The 20,023-nt window shown below is 50.1% G+C and overlaps 1 long non-coding RNA gene across 1 annotated transcript; it reads right to left on the bottom strand.

The window, feature by feature from the left end:
• Positions 1 to 14,147: 14,147 nt before the first annotated feature.
• Positions 14,148 to 18,493, bottom strand: LOC147349093 (uncharacterized). The gene is made up of 2 exons (XR_015149448.1): positions 18,337 to 18,493; positions 14,148 to 16,990 (listed from the first exon to the last, which is right to left on the bottom strand). It is a non-coding gene; the product is annotated as an uncharacterized LOC147349093 (long non-coding RNA).
• Positions 18,494 to 20,023: the final 1,530 nt, after the last annotated feature.

Here is a 20,023-nt window from a genome sequence, read left to right as displayed (position 1 = left end):
AGTGGGAGTGTGGGAGAAGCCAGGTGACTGGATGGGGGATGTACTGGGCTTTTCCATGCATGACTTATTTAGAGCAGAATTTCAGCCTGGGCAGGAGGAAATTGGAGGTGAGAACCATGGGGATGCACAGAGGTGGATGGAAGAGAGGGTACTGGAGTGCAGAACAGACCAGACTTTCTGGTGGTTTGACTCTGGGGAGGGTAAGGGGGAGAGGGAGGGAGCAGGGAGGACTCTGGAGGTCTGGCCTGAGCCCCGGGGAGTACAGAGGTCCCACTGACTGGAAAGGAAGGGACCAGCTGGTTGAGAGTTCTGGAGGGTGGATGGAGGCTTTGATTCTGGACATGCCAAATTTGAGATGCCTGACATTGCTGGGCTTTTCTCTTCTTAAACTCTTTCTCTACCACTGCCTAACCTGTGTCACCCAAGTCCAGGTTTCTGGTGTGACGCAAGATATCCATACAGGGTGAGTCCACGCATGTTCCCAGGAAAGATGGGAACTGGAAACTTATTCAACCTGAGAGTTCCTTATTTTTTTATATATTTAATTGGAGGCTAATTACTTTACCATATTGTAGTAGTTTTTGCCATACGTTGACATGAATCAGCCATGGGTGTACATGTGTCCCCCATCCTGAACCCCCTCCCAACACCCTCCCCATCCCATCCCTCAGGGTCATCCCAGTGCACTGGCCCTGAGCACCCTGTCTCATGCATCGAACCTGGGACTGGCGATCTATTTCACATATGGTAATTTACATGTTTCAATGCTATTCTTAACTTGAGAGTTCCTTTAAGGAAAGACACCAAATGATGAATAAAATATATTTATTTGACTGACAAATATCACAAAGGGAAGGGGCTCCATGCAGGGGAGGAGCTGAAGCCACCCCTTTCTGTCCTCTTCACTAGATGCCTCTGACTCATTCTTTAAGACTGGGGCATCCCTGGTAATCCAGTGGTTAAGAATCCACCCGCCGATGTAGGGGACACAGGCTCGATCCCTGGTCTGGGAAGATCCCACACGCCCAGAAGAAACGAAGCCCGTGTGCCACAACTCCTGAGCCCTCACTCAAGAGCCTGTGCTCCACAAGAGAAGCCACTGTGATGAGAAGCCCATGCACCAGAACGAAGAGTAGCCCCTGCTCACCGCAACCAGGGAAAGCCCGCGTGCAGCAACGACGATCCACCACAGTCAAAAAATACAGTAAAATAAATCCTAAAAAAAAGGACTCTGCCTAGACATCCTTGCCCTTGGCTGCCTTCTCCCACCTTCAGGATGAATGAGAACCTCCTCTCTGACCCTCATGGCCAGCTGCCCCTCCCTTTTAAACTGAGCTCCTTGAAGGGTGCAGGGCTGCACTGAAGTCATGCCCAAGGCTGGTGGACCCAGCACAAGGAGAGGATGCTCAATCCAGGTCAGCTGATTCATCCTCATTCCCAAGGGGTCTGCAGCAGCTGGCAGGGCTCCCTTCACTGGCCCAGCCTGAGCCTCAGGGACTCCAGCCAGGAGGGACAGGTAGGTACATCTATCACTCCCTACCTAATGAGTGAGACCTTCCTCCCCGAGGTCCATCTGGCCCTGGGAGACCCCTGCATATAGGCTGGCTGTGGAGACCCTCTTACCCTCAGTTTAGCTTCCGTTTGAGACTTGGCAAAGTCAGAATTCTTGTTACAGGAGTACTTACCGATCTGAGGCATCAGCTGGGACTCTGCTCAGAGCTCAGTAGGATGTAAGGAAGCTCACCCAACAATGCAAAAAGGAAGACCTTGTTTCAAGTCTTCCTTCTGCTGTGTGACCTTGGGTAGGTCACTTAATTTCTCTGATCCTCTGCGGTCTCAGCTGTAATATCCAGGTAATGTGAACCATTGCCCTGTATGGAGGGTCAGTGGAGATAATAATGTGAAGACACTTGATCATGTACAAAGATTTATAAAAATTCTAAAATTAATCCAAGAGTTCATGCTCTAAAGGACTTGGCAAAACAAAACATTCAATAGGCAAATAGTGAGCAAAGGATTCTAATATTAAAAAATTATATAAAAAAAACAACCCTTCCTGTGTGCATATATAAAGAGAGAGAGACTGAGAGGGCTGCTTAATTTTCAAAGGGCCTCCCACCTGAGTAATCTCGCTCTGACACCTACAAGAGCTCTGGAGGGGAGGCGGAACAGGAGTGATTTATCCCCATTTTGCAGATGAAGAACCTGAGGCTCAGAGCTGCCACGTGACTTGCTCCAGCTTGAGAACCCTGCGGCTTGGATTTGGGGTAACATAGCGTCTTGGTGGGTAGGGAGGGCAGAAAGGAGGTCAGATGGTGCAAATACTCACCGGGCACTGTCTCAGTGCTTGGCAGAGTGCCAGTGCATTGGTGGGTGGATTCTTGCCCTCAAGAGGCTCACAGTCAAAGGCAGAGAGACAGAGAAGGCAGGGGTAACTATGAGCACCCCAGGAAAGAGCAGGGACCAAGGAGTCTGGCCTGGGTGTCTTTAGCCTTGCAGAGCTAGGCCTGGCCTCTGGAGCATGCTGGGACTGTCTGGGGAAGGAACAGCAACAGGTTACAGGCATAAACAGGGTTGATCCCAATGCTACCTGGGTGGCAGGCCCTGCTCACTGAAAGGGCAGGGACAGGAAAGGAAGGATGGTGGCCCAGGGTTACTTCTCTGCACGTTGGGGTTACATAGGATCTCTTCCCCTTGAAATCCTCCCCACTCCTCAAGGCCAGTCAGTGATCCCTCCTCCATGCAGCCTTCTTGGATTCCCTCTGCTAACAGAAACCATCCTTCCTCTAATTCCCAGGGCATGATATTTGTGCGTGTCTTTGGCTGGAGTTCCATCGGGCCATGGTATCACCTCCCTGTCAGTCCCTAAGTCAGCTCTGGAGGGCCGTCCCCTGATACGGCTTCTCCTTACCTGCTCCTCCAGTAAAGGGGGCAGCCAGCATCTGTTCGGTTCAAGACCCTTGACCAGTTGCCCTTCATCTCGCTTAGTCTCCAGAGCAATGTCTTTTGTGCAGCTGTGGTGATGTTGTCACTGGTCACAGCCCAGGTTTTGAAATCAGTCTTGGTTAAAACCTCAGATCCAGGGCTCCTAGGGTGGCTGGGCTTGCACTGGTTTCAGAGCCTCTCAGAGCCCTGAGATGGTCTCCTCATCTGTGGGCTGGGACATTACACCTGGCCCTCACGGTAACTATTATTGTTACAGGAACCGGGCTCAGAGGAGGTAGTAATAATGAATGGACGCAGGAATGTGCAAATATGCCTTGGCCTTGAGCAAACTTTTTGCAACTGGAAGGAGGCCGGCAAGAGGGGAAATGATGATGCAAATTGGTATCCAGATGGTGCTCAACTGCTAGGCTTGGGAAAGGTGGCTGCAAAGTCATCCTCCTCCTCGTTTAAAGTGAGTTATGATTCTCCAGAGAATAGGGAAGAGGGCATTTGGCTCCAGCAGAGAAATGGGAACGTGTTGGCCAAGCAGGGCTGGCAGAGCATCTGACTGTGCCCTGAGGTCGTCAGTACCAGGAGCGGGCAGTGAGCAGGCCCCCCGGGGGTACACCTAGCCCAGTGCCAGGTCCCTGGGGAAAACCAGGAATCTCTGCTCTGGGTGTGGTGGGGAAGGGACTTGTCGGCAAGCCCCTGCCTGCCCAGTTCCATCAGCAAATGACCAGAATGAACAGGATCCAGTCAGGAGAGTGCCTCCCTCATGGACAATAAAGAATGTAAACCCTAATAGTGAAATTTTGAAAAGGCTTTTGGGTCTGAGGCCTGAGGGACAGAGGTTAGGTGATTTTCAGCACGATAATAAGAGAGAGTGGAGTGGGGGGCTGGGGTGCACTGTGTTTCTTCTAAACGGAAAAGTACGTGCTAGTCTCTTGGTCGTGTCCGACTCTTTGTGACCCCTTGGACAGTAGCCCACCAAGCTCCTCTGTCCATGGGATTCTCCAGGCAAGAATACTGGAGAGGGTTGCCATGCCCTCCTCCAGGGGATCTTCCCCACCCAGGGATCGAACCCAGGTCTCCTTCATCACAGGCAGATTATTTACCATCTGAGCCACCAAGGAAGCCCCAAATGGAAAAGACTAGACTTCAAAGTAAACTTGAAATGTGTCTTGGGAAAGAAGGTTGTCTGGTGAGGAACCCTCCTCCACTTGAGAGGAGGAGACTGCCCCCTTGAGGGAGAAGCTCCCATTCACCCTCATTGTTGGCTTCTGTGACGCTCCAGGGGGAAAAGTTTGGGGTGTCTTCTGTTCTAGGGAGGGAAGAGAAGAGATCAACCTCCTGGTGGAGGAAGTCTGGGGGTGTGGGGGCAGCAATCATGAAGGTCCCGCTCACAGGCCCACCAGGCCAGGATGAATCACTGGGGGTCTGTGTGGGCTAGGTTCAGGTCACTGCAACACATTTTGAGCACCTGCTGTGTATCAGGCTCCGGGTAGGGACAAGACTGCTGTGACTGGAACCCAGCAGAAAACCTAATGCCCTGGGGTTGGGGGTATTGAGGAGCACTGGGGTGAGGACAGTCAGGATGGAAGTGGCCTCTTCCTCCCCCACTGGGTCAGTTGCTAATTCCTGAGCCGCAGGAGGGACCCAGTCCAGACTGCAGCATCCAGACGAGGTCCCAGCAGATGCTGCTGCCAGGCAGCTGAGAGCTGGCCCTCTTCCGCTGGGTCCCTGGTACCCAGCCCGGACTCAGAGGAAGTTGGCTGAGTGCCTCCCTTTGAGAGGACAATCCGCATTGCCTGGCCTTCCAGGCTAGTATTTGCCTGCATTGAGGAGCATCCTCTGGGCAAAGAAACAGAGTCCTGATGGGGCAATTGTGTGCTGGGTGGGAAGCATCAGGAAGCCAGGTTCCAGTCCGGTCTGCCCCTTTCCTCACTCTGTGACTCCCTGAACTGACTCCCGAGCCTCAATTTCCCCAAGTCTGGCCTGAGCTGGTGGAACTGGCTGGTTCCAGCTCAGGCTTTTTTTTTTTTTAAAGTACTTCTGGGTCAAGGCCTTTTTGCCTCTTCCAGGCCCCTCAGGGATTCATTTGCATTCTTGGAATAAAAATGTGACTGTGCTTCATGCTCAGCCGCACATCTAAATGCTTATGCGAGGTTTATTTTGGAGAAGTAACTCTCCGGACTGCCACCAGCTGGGCTGGCGCCACCGCCTTCCCTGGGTGAGGCAATCAGCCCCCCACCGAGGCTGGAGCCCACGAGGGGCAAAGTCTCCGGACCTGGGGGAGGCGCCTTCCAATGAGAGCTTCACCCCAGGGGCTGTCGCGAGGCTGTTGGGAAATGTCTCATTTTTATATGTAAATAAATCATTTCCAGAGATTGCTCTGATCACAGCGGGGCTGCTGCTAAAATGTTTGAAGTGGGTCCGCTGCCACCGTAAACTTTGTTAAGCATTATTATCGAGTTCGCTTGTTTTCCTCCACCGATGTCACAGAAATCTGCCCACTCCCTGTGTTTTTGCCTCTTCTGCCTTTGTCCACCCTGGTTGCATCCCTCTGGGGCTGGGGAGCTCATCTCCAAGCCACCCATTCCGTGGTAGGACTCTGAGTAATGGGAAAGTGCGCTGGGATGGAAATTCTCTTTGGGTAGCTGTAATGTCTGCCCCCTGAGCCACACCTTGGTCTTGTTGTTTAGTAGCTAAGTTGTGTCCGACTCTTGTGACCCGGTGGACTGTAGCCCACCAGGCTCCGCTAGCCATGAGATTTCCCAGGCAAGAGTACTGGAGTGGGTTGCCATTTCCTTCTCCAGGAGATCCTCCCCAACCCAGGGGTCAAACCCGAGATTCCTGAATTGACAGGCAGATTCTTTACCACTGAGCCACCAGGGAAGCCCCACACTGCTCTGGCCTCTCAGAACCAGCTTGCTCCCTTGGTCACCTCCATCTATGGGACCAGGGCTCCTACCTCCTTCCAAAGCCTGTATCATCCTCTGTCACTTGGCTCTGGCTCCTTTTGCACCCTCACCAGTTCACTCCCCTTACTTCCTCTGCTCCAAAGCTGTCTGTCCTTCAAATGCACAAATGCATACCCATCTTAGGTTTTTACACTACTGTTGCCTCTACCAGGATACTTTTTGAAGGTTTCCTTCTCAAGGATCCCAGTTCAAATGTCACTTCTTCCAAGCAACCATCCTAGGTAAAGTGTCTTCTAATGCCATCACTCTTATGTCATTTCCTCCAGAGCAGGTAACGTTGTTTAACTATTGCTGTTGTTGTTCAGTTGCTAAGTCATGTCTGACTCTTTGTGACCCCATGAACTGCAGCACACCAGGCTTCCCTGTCCTACACTACCTCCCGGAGTTTGCTCAAACTCACGTCCGTTGAGTTGGTGATTCCATCCAACCATCTCATTCTCTGTCACCCACTTCTCCTCCAACCCTCAGTCTTACCCAGCATCAGGGTCTTTTCCAATGAATTGGCTCTTCTCATCAGATTGCCAAATTATTGGAGCTTCAGCATCAGTCCTTCCAGTGAATATTCAGGGTTGATTTCCTTGACTGTTTAACTGTAATACAAAATTTACCTAGGCACACGTTGCTGTCTACCAAACTAGAATGCAAGTCCCCTGCCAGGATGGGTCTTTATCTTGCTCCCACTGTCATCTCAGGTCTAGCATACAGTAGATGCTCAATAAATGCTTCTTCCAAGAATGTGGTACCTGTGTCCTCAGAGTCTCCAGGCCACTGGTTCCTCCATGGCCCCTTGCAAAAAGTGGATTCAGGGCCCTCACATCCACAGCCCCCTCTCTGGACATGTTTCCCTTTGTCTAAATCACAGACGTCCAAACTCACTTAGCAGCAGCAGCTGTTCTCCAAATGAAATCTTAGCAGCAGGCCCACTATATAAAACAGATAAACAGGAAGGTAATCTGGCCAAAGTCGGGGAGGAGAGTAGGGTCCCCATACTCCTTGGCCTGCCAGTTCCCAGTGTGGCCCCCCAGGCGCCTGCAGAGATATCTAGTTCCTGCCCAGCCATACTCGTGCCCTCTTTCGTAACAGACTCTGATTTTCCTCTGTGGACCCACCCTCACCCATTCTCAGACCGGGATTCCATGCACCCAACCTTGCCAATCAGCCAGTGCCACACTCTGTCTGCAGTGATTGGCTTGGGAAAAACACGTGACCTGGGTTGGTCCAGGGTCTAGCGCTGGAACTCTTCCTAGGAGCATCAAATCAGAAGTCTGCTCTTTGTTCTGGGGTTGCTTGGCTGGTTGAGCGGAAGGCAGAATCTGTGGGCATCCACAGGCGAGAGCCTTCCTGATATAGCCAAGTCAGAGGACGGCAGGCTCAGGAGATGGAGAAGAAGTAAACAAGGGCTAATGACGTCGTTTGGACTCTGGGATCTGGCTCTACCTGCACAGATGCAATCCTTCACTTCACAGTTACCTGAGCTTATAGATTTCCCACTTTGCTTAAGCCTGTTTGAGCTCGGCTTGCTCTCACTTATAACAGAAGGAATCCTGACTGCTATATTAGGGTTCACGGAATACAGTTGAAGAACCACTGTTCTATATCATCCTTCAAATCAGGCAGAATGCATTGGATGTTTTAAAATTTCTGCCAACCTGTTTTCATGGATAATAATGATACCAATAATAACTCAGTTCTTCAGCGGTTTTCAGGTTTCATCACACTTACAGAAGAACACTGTGAAAAAAACCCAACCATTTCTACCTGTAGATCAGGAAATTGGAGCTCAGTGAGGTTAAGAGAATTGCACAGACACCTGAGGAATTAATCACATAAATGCCTTTGCAAGGTTTTTTTTTTTTTAGGATTTATGACAAATAAGTGAGAAAAGTATTAATACTTCAGTTACAGAAAGAGCTCACACAAATTGGCAAACAAAACAAATAAACATGTCTTTCAGCAAATAAATGAGCAATAGAGAATTCTCTAAAAAAGTGGTTTAGGAAACAATTTAAAAATGAAAAATATTTCAGACTCAGCAATAGTCTAAGAATTCAAGTGAAAATAAGAAAATACTATTTTTTATTCTAATTTTTTAATGTGTAAATACAAAAGCAAACAAACAAAAGTACCCAAACACTGAATGCTGTCCTGGACACAGAAAGGCAGGCTCTTCCATGACAATCCATCGGAAAAGAATTTGTCAAAAGCACGTTTAAAGCGGGGTGGGCAAGTGTTTTCTGAAATGGATCAGATAATAAATATTTTCAGCTGACTGAATCATACAGGGTCTGTTGTAACTACTTGCTGCTGCTGCTGCTGCTGCTAAGTCACTTCAGTCATGTCCGACTCTGTGCAACCCCATAGACAGCAGCCCACCAGGCTCCCCCGTCCCTGGATTCTCCAGGCAAGAACACTGGAGTGGGTTGCCATTTCCTTCCCCAATGCATGAAAGCAAAAAGTGAAAGTGAAGTCGCTCAGTCGTGTCCGACTCTAGTGACCCCATGGACTGCAGCCTACCAGGCTTCTCCGTCCATGGGATTTTCCAGGCAAGAGTACTGGAGTGGGGTGCCATTGCCTTCTCCGGTTGTAACTACTTTACCTGCCATTATAGTGCAAAAGCAGCCATAGATGTGGATAAGGCTGTGTTTCAATAAAACTTTATTTATAAGAACAGGTGATAGGTTGGAGTTGCCCCAGGGGCCATGGCTTGCCAATCCTTTGTTTCAGCTATTTATTGTTGAATTATTAAAATGATGGTCATAAAGACATGTACTTTCATGGAAACATTCTTTGGATATAAAGTTAAGTGAAAAACAGCAGGTTACCCAATTGTTACATAACCATGCAAAGAAAACGGATAGCAAATATGAGAGAAAGAAATATACTTGAATTTGTTAGCTATGACTACATAAAAAAATCTAAATTTTAGGAGCTTAAGCCAACCACTATTATTTCTCCCAAGTCTTTATTTGGCAGGGCTGTTCTGTTGATTGGGCCAGTCTTGGCTGATTTCCTGAGGTTTGGCTGGAGGTCTGAACTGGCCTCAAAGGCATGACTCATCTCTGCCACTCTCGGTTGCCTCTTCTCCAGCAGATCAGTCCAGGCACGGTCACCTGGGGGCACAGACAGAGGTCAGAGAGCCAACAAAAGGCTTTTTATTACTGAATAACAAGTCATTTTTGGATGTGCGACAGCTTATTTATCCCTTCCGCTTTTGAAGGACATCTTGGTTGCTTCCAGTTTCAGTGAATTAGGAATGAAGCTGCTATAAACATTTGTGTGTGGGTTGTTGTGTGAGCATAAATTTTCACCTCCTTTGGGTAAACACCAAGGAGTGAGAATGTTTAATCATATGGTAAGAAGACTTTCAGTTTTGTAAGAAACCACCAAACTGTCTTCCAAAGTGGCTGTAACATTAGCGTTCCCACCTGTGACGAGAGTTCCTGTTGCTTCACATCCTTGTCAGCGTTTGATGTCGGTGTCCCAGACTTTGGCCACTCTCGTAGATGTGTAGTGGTATCTCGTTGTTTTAAGTTGCATGTCCTAATGGCGTATGATGTTGAACATCTTTTCATATGCTTATTTGCTATCTGTTTCTTTTCCTTGGAGAGATCTCTATTCAGATCTTTTGCCCGTTTTTAAATTGGGTTGTTTTGTTTACTTATTGTTAAGCTCTTTATGTATTATGTATATTAGTCCTTTATCGGGTATGTTTTGCAAATATTGTCTACCAGAGTGTAGTTTATTTTTCATTCTCTTAAGAGTATTTTTAACAGAGCAAACATTTTCATTTCAATGAAATCCAAGTTATCGATTTTTCTTTCATGGATTGTGCTTTTGGTGATGTATCTATAAACTCATTGCCAAACCCAAGATCACACATGTTGTCTTCTAGAAGTTTTATGGTCTTGTTTTACATTAAGTCTGTGATCCCTTGTGAGTTGATTTTTATGAAAAGCATAAGGTCATTATCTAGATCCTTTTGGGGGTTTTGTTTTCTTTTTTTTTAATTTATTTTAATTTTGTGTTTTTTATCTTCTTTCTTTCTTTTTATTTTTTGGTGTGTGGAGGCACAGTTACTCTATCACCGTGTGTTGGAGAGACCATCCTTCTCCTTTTTATCACCTTTGCTCTTTTGTCAAAGATCATTTGACTATACAGGTATGGGTCTGTTTTCTGGGTTCTTTTTTCTGTTCCTTTGATCTATTTGTTTATTTTTTCATCAATACTACACTGTCTTGATTGCAGTAGGTTTATAATAAGTCTTGAAGTTGAGTAATGTCAGTCCTCTGACTTTGTTCTTATTAAGTGTTATGTCGGCTGTTCTGGGTCTTTTATCTTTCCAAATAAACTTCAGAACCAGTTCGGTGATATCCAAATAATAACTTTCTGGGATTTTTACTGGTATTTCTTTGAATGTATAGATCACTGGGTAAAGTTGAGTAAAGTGGTTAAAGTGAAGAGAAGTCGCTCAGTCCTGTCTGACTCTTTCGACCCCATGGACTGTAGCCCACCAGGCTCCTCGGTCCATGGGATTCTCCAGGCAGGAATACTGGAGTGGGTTGCCATTTCCTTCTCCAGGGGGTCTTCCCGACCCAGGGGTCGAACCTGGGTCTCCCACATCGTAGGCAGATGCTTTACTGTCCGAGCTACCAGTGGACCATTTATAAACATACAGTTGATGCTAACAGCTGTGAGTCCTAATGTAGATTCCGTTGCTCACACATGCACATGAAAATCTGCATATTGCAGGTAGTGGTTTGGAAAAAATGCTAGGGACAATAGCGGAGCACTCCTCTCAGAAGCGCTGCGTCGCCAGTGCCCATGACGGCCCTGAGTCAGCACCACGTGGACCAACACGGACGTCACGATTCTGAGGCAAAGGTGGGCTCTGGGCGTGGAGAAGTTCTGCAAATACCTTGACTGATTCTCCTTTAAACGTATGCACAAGGGTGATACACGATTAAATAAAAAACTCTAGGTCTAAATAAGTTTCAACAAATATGAAATAAAAACATTTTAAGATGACAAAGAAGTGTCATAATTTACAAGTCTCCTTGGTGTCATCATTGTGACAGAGGTCTGTTTTTTGTTAGTGAGACATAGAAGTAATAGTGGATCTTAAAGCTGATGTCCCTAGATTCTATGATGTGCAGTAAATGGCGGTATCTGTGAGCCTCCTGGTAGAAATCCCATAGCATATGTAGCATATGTAGCATATGTGGAAGAGAATGTGAATTTAGTAGAGGAGACATTTACAAAGTTGTGGGCAGGGCTAAGGAAAATCAACCAGGGGGTGCAAGGTCTCTGGCTGGCCACAGCTGGGAGCTTTAGGGGCAAGAAGAAGAAGCAGTTACCACAACCTGGGGAGAGGCCATAGGAAAGAATGGCTTGACTCATGCTGCCCTCTTTGCAGGAAAGAGCCAGGGGAAGGAACACCCAGCCTCGCTGTCTGGCACCCCGGATCCTACGCACATGCCTAGGCCCCACTCCTGTGGGGCCTCCCTGGGAAGCAGAGGCGAGGTGTCATTTAAACACATCCAGAGATTCCCCTGCTGGACACAGGATGGTGGGGAGAGTGGGCATGGCTCTGGATGGGCACATGGAAATCATTAGTCGGAGGCTGCTAAGTTTTTGTTTGTTTTTAGCTTTTGCTTTATTGTACAAAGTTTAAAAGTTTCTGAATTGCTTTATTTTTTATTTTACTTTTATGTTTTACTTTTTTGCAAATAATCTTTAATGAGAAAGTTGAACTTGCTTTCACAAAAATTTTTTATACCAAAGTATAGTTGATTTAAAATGTTGTGTTAATTACTGTTGTACAGCAAAGTAATTCAGTTATATACATACATATATGTGTACGTTCCTTTTTTTTTTTAATTTGGCTGTGCTGGGTCTTAGTTGGGCTTCCCAGTTAGTGCTAGTGGTACAGAACCCACCTGCCAATGCAGGAGACGTGGGTTCGATCCCTGGGTTGGGAAGATCCCCTGGAGAAGGAAATGGCAACCCACTGCAGTACTCTTGCCTGGAGCATCCCATGGACAGAGGAGCCTGGTGGGCTACAGTCCATGGGGTTGCAAAGAGTCAGACACGACTGCAGCAACTTAGCAAGCACGCATGGGTCTTAGTTGAGGCAAGCGTGATCTTTCGTTGCAGCTTGTGGGGTCTAGTTCCCTGACCAGGAACCCATCCTGGGTCCCCTGCATTGGGAGTGCAGTGTCTTAGACACTGGACCACCAGGGAAGTCCCTTTTCCTTTAAAAAAAATATTTTCTTTTCTAAGATGGTTTAACAGTGAGTTGCTTCTAACTCCACGAACTGCTCTCACCCTGGTGTCCTGCACTGAGGCCTCCGGGGCAGAGACCAGGTGCACAGGAGCCTCGAGCTCCATCGCTGCGAGCAGGCCCGCTGTTTCTCCTTCACCCTCTGCAGGTTCTGCCACTTCCGCCCTGTGCACAGCGTGGCCATGTCTGGCCTCTGACAGTCTCCCCGCTCCCCTCCACAGCCCAGCATCTGATTTACAATGTGAGACACTTTGGGGAGAAATGAAACACCAGTTTCGGGGCTGAAACTTGGGTCAGAGCCAGCAGACGTCAGCTCACAGGCAGGGTAGTAGACAGCTGGAACTTGGATTGCGGGATGTTTATAAAGTGAGTTGTGCATGTTTCAGTCTTGGCCTGAACACCTGCTGGCCTGGTTGGCTTGCCAGGCAGAGTCTGTTCTGATTTAGAGCTCTCGGTCTGCCAACTTGATCTTGGAAGCTAACTCTTTTGCTTGTCAAACCCATGGCAGATATAGGATCAAAGGATCTGTGACATCACAGCTGTGTTACCACTACAGGGTCCCTGTCACTGGACAGGCCAGGAAACTGAGGCCCAGAAACTGCTGGACCCAGGTCTCAGCACCTGGGGTGGAACAAAGAACTCGAGGGTTTGAGTTTGCTGCCTGTGTTCAAGACTAGCCACGAGCACTTGGCTAAGTCCCTCAGTCTTCCTGTCCTCAGTTTCCATCTCTGCAAAATGGGGCTGAAAATAATTCCAAGCTCATTGTTCATGTGACTCTAATGAGCTCTGAGGCAGGTGCTCTGTGAATGATTTTGAGCAATGCAGATTCATGTCCATGGCCCCTTGTGAGCTAACCCAGAAAGGGCCTTGGTGTTTGTCGAGTGACTTAACGAGCGTGGAAAGGGCTCTACGGACTGTAAAGTATGCATGCATGCTATGCACTATGTTAAGTGGTGCTCTGTAATGAGGCTGGATTTCTGCAAAGCAGTGAATCTCACCAACCCCATCCGTGGGCTAGAGGGTCCCCAAGATGAAGGCCTTGTGTGCTTTTCTCAGCAGCAAATCCAGAGGTTTTACTCGTGGGATGTAAAGGCGATACTGATGGTTTAAACAAGAACTGCCCAGCTGTCATGTGATTCTTGATCAACTGCTTAGTCTGGACATTTAATGCTGGCCTGGCAGCCAAGGCAGTCATGAAGCCCTGGTTCATGGCCACAGCCAGGAGGAAGCCACTGAGGCTGGGAGTGAGTTCCCAGGGCTCCTGGGAGCATGTGGGTTGGACTGGGCCCAGCATAGGGTCTGCTCTGCAGCATGCAGGCCCACAGAAAAGTCTCAGCTTCCAGGAGTAGCAGGGAGGGGCCAGGAGAGGCCACGTAGCCCCCTCAGTGCTGGAGTCTGTCATGGACCCTGGCAGGAGTCATGACCTCGGCATCAGCCATATGGGGGCTGCTGCAAGCTCCACAGAGAAAAGTGTGGAACACAAGCTGAACGAGGCCTTGAAGACCCACTAGTCCCAGGCACTTTACAGAGAAACAGACAGAGGCCCAGAAAGGGGAAGGCCTGCCATGTGACACAGCAGGTCAGCCTGGAGCTCAGGTCCTCACTTTCCTGATACATGGCCTTTCCCAGTCTCTCCAACCACTTTAATAGTTTCCAGGCTCCCAGGAGTAGGCACTGCAGCTGCTCTATGTGGGGCCTGTCCATGGAACAGCCAGGATGCTCTCAGCAGAGTGGCTGCTTTGCATGCCTCCCTCATGCTCTAGTCTAAAGAGATGGCAGTGCCTGGAGTTGTGCAGTGCGTAGCCTGTGCAACTGTACATAGCAGCCCTGGCTGGACTTACACAAAATAGACTTCTATGACCATTCAGAGGGCATGTCCAGAAGTGGTCTATATGCTGTGTAGACATCCCCATCAATCTTGCTACCTAATGTTTTCCTTAAGAAGTTGGAATATACTCTAGTTAGACAACTCAGTAAGGTCCACACTCTCAGGACCTTACCTCATCCATCCTTTTATTTACTACATAAATAAGGAAAACAAGGCTGAGAGGTGAGAAGGGATTTGCATATGATCACACAGTGAGTTGGTCCCAGTTATTCTTGAGCGACTCCTCTGCAGACCCCTCTGGGGCCCTGGAAGTTTCTGTGAGTCTGCCCTTAGTTTCTCTCCCTTGGAATTCCACCTGTGTCCCCTGCAGTCCTGGCTGTGTACCCACCTCCACATCCTTGTCCATCTGCTCTGTGCGCCACTGCAGAGGGAATTTTCCCTGAACATTGACTCCCTACCCTTTCTCTGGGTCCTCTTGCCAATCCTTCCTGCTCCCTCTGCTCCAGATCCATCTTCCTAAGGGGCCATCCTGAAGCCAGGCTCACACAGGTACAAGCTCTCAGGGCCTCTCACACCCAGACGCCATCAGCTGTCGGGCGCCGTGTCCCCTGCCCCCTCCTCCTTCCCTCTGGCTACTCTGGTTTTTCTGCAGCCCATCCATTGCTGCTGTGGACCCATGTCCCGTAGATCCCGCGACCTAAGCGTCTCCAGTGCCTGGCCCTGCCTCCCACCTCTGCTGTCACTTCCGCTGCTCTGCCCCCCTGCTGCTCCTGCCATCTAGTCTCCCTGTCCCCCAGTCCATGCCCTCAAGGAGGTGAGAAGCCTTAAGAGGTCCTCGTGAATTTCTGTGTAAAATCTGAACAGCTCAGCCTGGCTTAGGAGCCCTTGCAGGTCCAGCCCCCATGAGACTGCCCCACCCATTGCCCACCTTCTGCTCCCTTCTCCCCAGCCTTATCAGATGTTTGTGGCCTTATCAGGCCTTGGCAGTCTTCTGTCCCTTTCACACGTGCTCTCACTTCCTGGGCATCCTCTCACCTCCTCGAAGACCCAGCTTGAGAGTCCCCTCCACCAAACATCAACCCTAAACCACTCTCTGGTAAGGGTAATGTTCAAAGCACAAAGACTCCCCATCTATCCACTATCCCAAGGCATCTCAGCAGGACACAGGCCTGAGGTTTTGGGGCTGAACTCTCTGCACGGTCATGCTACATCTACCCCCAGAACATTCTGGAAAGCCTGCCTTGCATGAGAGTGATGTTTGTATGGGAAGTCTGCTTTCATTTGTCAAGTGCATCATGGACAAGCACCAGGCTTCTGGAAGTGGTTGGAAGCCGTTGCCTTGCCCAGCGCCTCACAGTGGATCATAGCACCCCAGCAGGTTCCTGTCCCACTGCGAGGCCATCACTTCCCAGGCAGGGCTGTAACAGTTTGCATGGTCTGCCTCCCACCAGAATGAGTGCAGGGTGCTGCCAGGTGTCTTGGTGACCTTTCTTTTGCCCTGGAGGAAGGCGGCTCTAGTGCAAGGGGAGAGCTCTGGGCCAGTGCTGAGGGTCAGGACCCCGCCCTCGTGAGCATTCTGTGTCGAGACGTACTCCCCTTCGCCTGCTTGCCTGCTGGCCGGGAGGACCCTCACCGATGGATCTGCCTGCTCTAGACCTTTTGCTTCTGATTCTGGCTCCCAGGCTGTGCTTGTCAACAGTCTCCCAGAGGATGTGACTCTGGTCTGGCATTTGGAACTTTTGGGCTGCCATTCCCACGGGGCTCCACACCCAGTATTGTTATAATAACTCTGTGAGGCAGGAGGCTATTAACACACCTGTTCACAGGTGTGTAAGGTGAGTAAGGAAGCGTAAGGGAGACTTGGTGATAAGAGGCGACATGCTCAGGACATCCAAGCAGGCTTCTCCCTCCAGTCCTTGTGCTTCTGCACCTGCTGAAAATTTAGGACCTGAACTCTCAGTGTTCGGCAGATTCAACTTACAAGGAGAGGGGAGGATGGAGACCAGCAGGAGCACTCTGCACTCTTCTAGTCCCAGTAGGTGGAAAACGACTGGACCCTGAAGCGCTGGTTGGCGATACCTGGGGCCACCTAGTGGCGGCCCTGGGAACTTCAGACAGGTACCCAGGAGGCCATAAGGGGCTTGACCAGCACCAGCCCTTGGACCCCCAGTCTGTGCACCCTTGGGTGGCAGAGGCCCTTCCATTTATCACGGCAGCAAGATGGCTCTACAGAGGGCCCAACATCCATCTGAGGTGTTTGCTCCTTTGGATTCTGGTTTAGAAATCTAGAGTCTTTGAGTTGGGTCTGGCTGGGCTCCAAGCAAGTCCAGGCCCTTTGGGAACTCCGTTGCCCCACTTGTCAGTGAAAAGGCTGGTTTTGATCTCTGAGGAATCCTCTTGGCTTGAACATTTCCTATGTCATGACTGAGGACAACAGATGGCACTCAGATGGGGCTGGAAGAATTCTCAAGTCTGAGGTTCAGGATCTGGGAACAGGACCCAGATCCCAGACCTGCAAAATGAGCTCCGTCCACTCCAGGGGGGAGGGAAAGACAGGCTGAACCATGTCCAGCTCTCCTCCGGGACTCCTGTGTTCTCCAGGCGTTCTCTGTAGATGTTCAAATTAAAATATAATTGAAAAATGAGGCTGTAACTCTGGGATGAGGGGTAGCAGGGCCCAGGGCTGCTGACTTAATCAGGCGGCCTAATGTCATTACGTCTGTGTTAATAAGAGGCGCCGCAGCTGCGGGAGGAGGCCGCTCGCTGAAGCTCGGACGCTTTCCAGCTGACGGGGCTTCTCTTCTGCTGCTTTTCACTGCAAACAAATGCCACTTGGGTTCTTTCTCCATTCCAGAGAATTCCCTGGAGTGAGATGAACATATGGGCCAAGATGGACTTTTATATGTGTGCTCAGTCGCTAAGTCGTGTCTGCTTCTCTTTGAAAGCTGGAGCAGGAAAAGCTGCCTGGTTTGTAACCTGGGAAGAAGTGATGGTTTATCCTCAAAGAGACTCTGCTTAAGGGGCCCCGGCCCAACCCTGGAGAAGGTACCCCTTTCCCTCTCCCCCTCCTTTCTCTCTCTGACTCTTTCAGACTCTCTGCCCCCTTCCTTATCCTTAGCACCCCTTCCTCTTCAACTGCTCCTTTGCCAACATATTTGACAATGGCCCCATCAAGCCCCAGACAAACAAAAGCTGGCGTGACTGCTCTGGGCTCTGTTGTTGTCTAGTCACTAAGTCTTGTCTGAGTCCTGTGACCCCAAGGACGGTAGCTCGCCAGGCTCCTCTGTCCATGGGATCCTCCAGCAAGAATGCTGGAGTGAGTTGCCATTTCCTTCTCCAGGGGATCTTCCCGACGCAGGGATCGAACCTGGGTCTCCTGTGTCCCCTGCATTTGTAGGTGGATTATTTACCATTGAGCCACCAGGGAAGTCTGTCTCCCAAATGCTGGGATCCTCTGGACCCTGAGCCCTAGGCCTCATTTTAATTTGGAAAAATTTAACAAACAGAGGAAAAATTCTCTTAGGAAAATGATGACATCACGTACCTGCATTACTCTGAATTAACCACTGTTAGTATGTAACACTGGAGAAGGAAATGGCAACCCACTCCAGTGTTCTTGCCTGGAGAATCCCAGGGACCGCGGAGCCTGGTGGGCTGCCGTCTATGGGGTTGCACAGAGTCGGACACGACTGAAGTGACTTAGTAGCAGCAGCAGCAGCAGTACGTAACACATCATTTTAGTTAGTATCGGACACAAATGTGGCTTCAGGGAGGGAAGACCAGGCTGGGGAGACCAGTTAAGCGCCTGTCTTTATGCAGGAGCTCATTTACATACTGCTGTGGACTGATCACTAAAGTCAAGTCAGTAGAAAACGTTAGCACAGACTCATGGTCAGAAGGAGTGTGCTGCCCATTGTGGACAAGTGTACACAAACAGAAGGAGTTGGAAAATATTCTTGTCCACACAAGCAGCTGGAGCTGCCTAGACCATCTCTGGAAATATACACCAAGACTGGAAATGTAGCTACCTACAGAGAGGGGGATGATTGGATAGCATCACGGATTCAATGCACATGAACTTGGGCAAACTCCGGGAGGTAGTGAGAGACAGGGATGCCTGGCGTGCTGCAGTCCATGGGGGTCTCAAAGAGTCGGACACGATTCAGTGGCTGAACAACCACAATAACACAGAGAGGGGACCTCGGAGGCTGGGGCAGGGGAGGAGTGACAGTCACTTTTTACTCTCTATTCTAGATCTTTAGGGGACCAGGCAGGTGGGTAACATCGTGAGGGTGGGCTCAAGTCTGGAGTCTGAAGCTTACCCTTTGGACCATGCGTATCATGAATGATCCGTCCAGAAGCAGACCAGCACTGCCTTCCTTTCTCCTGCATCTTCACTCATGGTGACATCCTTCCCGCTACAGCCAGGGAGACCAGGCTTCTCACCAAATCGGAGACGATCCAAGGAGACCCAAGGTCCTCGATAAAGAAGCAGAAAATCACTGCTGTGTCTCCTCATATGATGGATACGCCCCACTGGAGCATCTGTCATGTGTTGCCAGCTGACCAGGAACCCTGCCTGGGAGTCTGGGGAGCGCGAGGAGGTGGACAGACAGGGATGCCTTCTGCTTCTACCTCCAGCCCTGTCTCTGGGCAATACCCCCTCCTCTCTCTAAAGCTGTCATAGATCAGCTGTCTGCTCGTCTCTCTGAAGGAGGTGCAGGTTCCACAATGCCCCTCATCTTCCTGATCCTGGGTTGCCACGTGCTCCTTCCAGTCTGTGTCCAGGACAGGCTCCAGCCCCTGGATGGGAGCACCCCGAGGCCCAGACTGGCAGGTGAGGGCTGGGTTCCTGACCAATCAGAGGGGAGACGGGGAGAGGCCACGTCTCCCAGTGGGACTCTGTACAGGATGCACAGTGTGCAGAGAAGGAGCAAGGACCTGGCCTTCCTGCCTGCCTTAGCCCCTTCTCTGGACTCTGGTCTCCGGCCCCTGTGTGCCAGCCCCCCGGGTGTTTCAGCCCCACTCGCTGGCTGTCCTCTCCCGCCAGGACTGCTGCTGCTGCACCTTCCTCATGGTATAAGCTTTACTTCTCCCCACTTGGGTGCTGACACCCTCCTGGAGAGCCCTACTCTGTCGCGGAGACCAGTGAAGTCTCTTCCAGGATAATCTCTTACACCCACTCGCACACCTTGAACTTGGAATCCACGCAGGCAGGGCTGGAAGCCGATGAGAGTGGCAAGCCTGAGTCCTGCCAGCTCTGGGGGCCGAGTCCTTTAACTGCTCCTCCAGCAGGGGGCACCTTGGGGCACCATCTCCCGCTGCCCAGGCCAACAAGGGGGTCATACGGTGTTGGACCTGTCTGGACCGCAAGGTGACCAGTTGACACTCAAAGCTGCCCACCTCCACCCCCAGTGTTAAGTGCCAAGGTTCCCTCTAGCTGCTCTGTAGTTTGAGCTGCTGTCAGTAAGCCACTGTGGGCCACGACGTGCCAGTTCCAAGCTCTGAGCCAAGCCCATCCCCAGCACCGGGAGGAAGGGCACTGCCCATTGACCTGGTCAGGCCCCTCCCACCTCTGAGCCTCCCCATCTGTAAAATGAAAGATCAGGAAGCATCTTCTCTTAAGACTGGTGCAGTCATGAAAAGGCCTTCTTGTTGCTATTTTGCCTGACGCTGCAGACATGAGATTTTACTAAAAAAATACACCCCTGCCTGTCCATGGGCATCTGGGCGTTGGCTGTGTTTCTAATTGTCAAGTTCTCTTCCTGTAGTGACAGCCTCCTCCTTCTACCTAAAATGCTTAGAAACACGTTGCAGTCCGGGAGGGGTTGGGACAGCTTAACTTGCTCTTTGTTTACCCTGCTTCTCAAGGGGGCCTGAGGCCCCTGGATGGACTAAGGGCACACGATCTCCTTTGGGCCACCTAGGAAGCAATTAGGGAAGTCCCAGGGGGCGCTAGTGGGTAAGAACCCACCTGCCAATGCAGGAGATGTAAGAGACATGGGTTCG

The sequence above is a fragment of the Bos grunniens genome, chromosome 21 (assembly GCF_055505025.1).
Source record: "Bos grunniens cultivar Pamir isolate PY7600 chromosome 21, Bosgru_T2T1.0, whole genome shotgun sequence".
In the NCBI taxonomy this organism is placed as follows: Eukaryota; Metazoa; Chordata; class Mammalia; order Artiodactyla; family Bovidae; genus Bos; species Bos grunniens.
This window is presented reverse-complemented; position numbering and strand designations above follow the sequence as displayed.